This window comes from Rattus rattus, chromosome 2, assembly GCF_011064425.1.
Source record: "Rattus rattus isolate New Zealand chromosome 2, Rrattus_CSIRO_v1, whole genome shotgun sequence".
NCBI classification, from domain to species: domain Eukaryota; kingdom Metazoa; phylum Chordata; class Mammalia; order Rodentia; family Muridae; genus Rattus; species Rattus rattus.
Window position 1 is genome coordinate 97,521,152 of NC_046155.1, and position 3,477 is coordinate 97,524,628.

Genomic DNA, 3,477 nt, shown 5'->3' on the forward strand with positions numbered 1-3,477 from the left:
CGGCTGTACTCTAGGTTGAAGGGGCCGGGCCAGCCGCGTCCCGCCCGGCCCTGCCCCGCCCAGCCCAACCCAGCGCCAGGGCCCCCTTGCTCCGCCCATGCCAGATCTTTTTTCCTAGAGGAAACCTTGGAATCCCTCTACTGGGACCAGGCTAAAGGAAGGCGGAAGAGAAACCTGTTTCATCCTTATCTGTCCTCTTAGGCAATGTCTTATCTGCCAAACCACTGTTTCCACCCTCTAGGATCTGCTCTAGCTACCGTGCAAGAAGATGAAACCCCAAGGGCAGTATTTCTCAACATGTGGGTCGCGACCCCGGGGGGGGGTGTTGTCAAATGATCCTTTCACAGGGGTCACATATTAGATATCCTGAATATCAGATATTTGCATTACCATTCATAACTGTTGGGAGCGATGCCCTTGAAGCCCTCCATTGTTGATGTTATTACTATGGTTAGAATTAAGTATGACTAGGTTCACGGAAAATACCCAGCCAGCTGCAGAAGACTAATACAAATCTGGTGGTCAAAATGAATAATGATATGATAACATCTGACACGTTAAGATACCCAATGTGATGACCTGTAACCTTTCTGAAAAACCAACATCCTGCTGACTAATAGATATGACAAACCTGTGACTTTTCTGACATCCTGTCAACATCAGCCGATTCCCTGACCACACGAATATTGTGTCCTTGGCTTGCGTAAATGTTTCTTACTTCCCCTCTCCCTCTGTTACCCATGTTATGGTATAAATTCAGCCTTGGGGAAAGATAAAATTGTCGCCTTGATCAGACTTTTGGCGTCCTTCTTCGTGTCTCTTGTCCCCCATTCTCTTCCAGGTACACCCACACCCTTCGCTTACAATAATAAAATTACAGTTATGAAGTAGCAACACAAATAATTTTATGATTGGGGGGGTCACTACAACATGAGGAGGAACTGTGCTAAAGGGTCCGAGCATCAGGAAGGTTGAGAACCACAGCCCAAGGGGAATGGAGTGGCGACCCCTCAGCTCTGCCCAATACCCTCCTCGCTTCTCACATGTCCACGGCTCTCCCTGCCCGAACAAGCTGCAACAATAGCTCTCATGGGAAAGCCCCGTGTGCCCACATCTTCTCCATCTGCCTTCCCTTTGCTTAACTAACCAGTGGAATTCAGAAAGGCGGTGTTGAGGGGCGGGAGGGGGGGAGGGGGCGGAGGGGCGGAGGAGGGCAGGAGGGGGGCGGGGGGGCAGGAGGGGCGGTGGTCTTTCCATACCCACACCGTGTAGGTCCTCAGCTCCACAGTTCTCACAACATCACTCCACAAAGCTGTGCTGACAGGTTCGCCACTGAGGGTCAGCAGGCTCTGTCACCTTGGATCATTGCACTTCCTGAAGCCTCTTCCTCCAGTTTTGCCTCCGGGCTCTCAAGCTACTCTTCCTTGGGCTCCTTCATTCTGCTTACTCTAGATCAAGATGGCTGCTAGCCCCTGCTTCCCCAGTGTTGGGATTAGAGATGGATACCGTTATACCGGACCTTGATTCCTCTTGCCTCTTGAAGGTTGTGTTCAGGCTGGTAGCGTGTTTCCTGTCTCCGTAGAAAGGTCTTCCAGACCTGGAGCCTCCAGCTTTGACCTCTCCCTCCACCTGACCCTAGACTTGAAGACCTAGGTGGTTACTTGACCATCCCTCATAGCCTGCACGTCTCCCTGAACTCAACTACCATCCCCTGCCTGGGCCAGCTCTACCTTTACACCATGGCAAAGGGGAATTTCACTTCCCTGGTTGCTGATGCTATAACCAGAGTCACATTAGAGCTTTTGTTTTCCTCCAGCCACGTCCACCCATGACTAAGTCTATTCATTCTTCTGAATGTTTCCCTTTGGGGGTGAAGAGATGGCTCAGCAGTCCAGAGTGCTTACTGACCTTACAGAGGACTCAAGTTTTGGCCCCAGCACCCACATAGCTTAGTTCTCAACCACCTGCAGTTCCAGGTCCAGGGGATCTGACACCTCTGGCTTCTGCAGGCACTAGTGTCAGGAGCCATGCAGGAGAAGCTCCCTGGAGATGGCCCTCCCTCTTGCTCGGCTACGAGGATGGGGATACTCTGGAAAGCCGTGGCTCTGAAGACTTCATTCCAGGGTTACCTCTTACTACTGATGTGCCTTCTCAGGTTTGTCACTGTCATACTCCTCATTCACTTCCTTCTGTGTCAGTGGAGACTGGGAGACCCTCACTGCCCATAGCAGGGAGTGATCACTTCCTGGGCAAGTTTCCTGCAGATCAACATGAGATGAAAGTTCTCGAGATAATGCTGAAATTCCTTGATGTAAGGAATTTTAGGAAGTTAGCTTGATTTAAGTAATTTCAGGAAGTCAGGATAGTTGATAGAAAGTTTAAAGTCAGAATCAAGAATAGAATGTGCCCCTTCTTCACAGAACAGCAAGAATTGCATGAGTTTGAACAGGAACACAGTAAGCGCTCACGCCTTACAAGCATGCAAATGAAGTAGAAAGAAAAATAGGCTTGGGACAGGTTAAAGATCAAAGGAAGCATTCACTCTAAGCTGGGCCTGAGTTCCTCGGTCTTGTGATCTAGGGATGTGGTAACATGTTTTTAGTGTGCACCATGAAATAGAAAGGTTATGAATAAAGAATAAACAATTCCATTATAAGAAGAGAGAACAGATGATTAACCAGTCTAGCTGATCAAGATTTCAAAAATAAGATGAGAGATAGAGGACCTGTTCCTTGGTAAGTCAGATTATCCTCAGCCAAGTACAGGAGACCTGCTACTGTAGACTCAGCCCGCCCAAACTTTGTTAATCTCTGACAAAAGAATTTCTGCTTTGGGGTTACAGTGAGCTCATAGAGAGAAAGATAGATGAGAATTGTTTAGTTAGATACAAGTTTCAGAAAAGAAATATATAATCAACAATCCTGTTTAATTTCCCCTTGTGTCATGATTCTAATCTGTTTTTGAAGAATTTGTTTTTTGTAGTGATTAAACTTGATAAACAGAAAAATTTTGCCTAAAGTGGATAAAAAGTGTTAAGAGGAAAGAAATGCTGGAGCCTGCCTTTGCTTCAACAACTCTGTGTGTGTGTGTGTGTGTGTGTGTGTGTGTGATTTACCCATTTTCTTTTTCGCTAATTGCTGGCTGCATAGGCAGCAGCCCTCGTCAGCCACACTCTGGACTGACCTCTGTCAGCTCCTCTTTTTTTTTTTCTTTTCTTCCCCCCTCCCCCCCTGGGGACCGAACCCAGTGCTAGGCAAGCGCTCTACCACTGAGCTAAATCCCCAACCCCAAAACATTTAAATGGGGCTGGCTTACAGTTTAGAAGTTTAGTTCTTGGCGGGAAGCACGGCAGCATGCAGGCAGGCATGGCTGCTGGAGAGGTAGCTGAGAGGTCTACATTTTTTTTTTTTTTAAGATTTATTTATTATATATGAGTACACTGTAGCTGTCTTCAGACACACAAGAAGAGGGCATCAG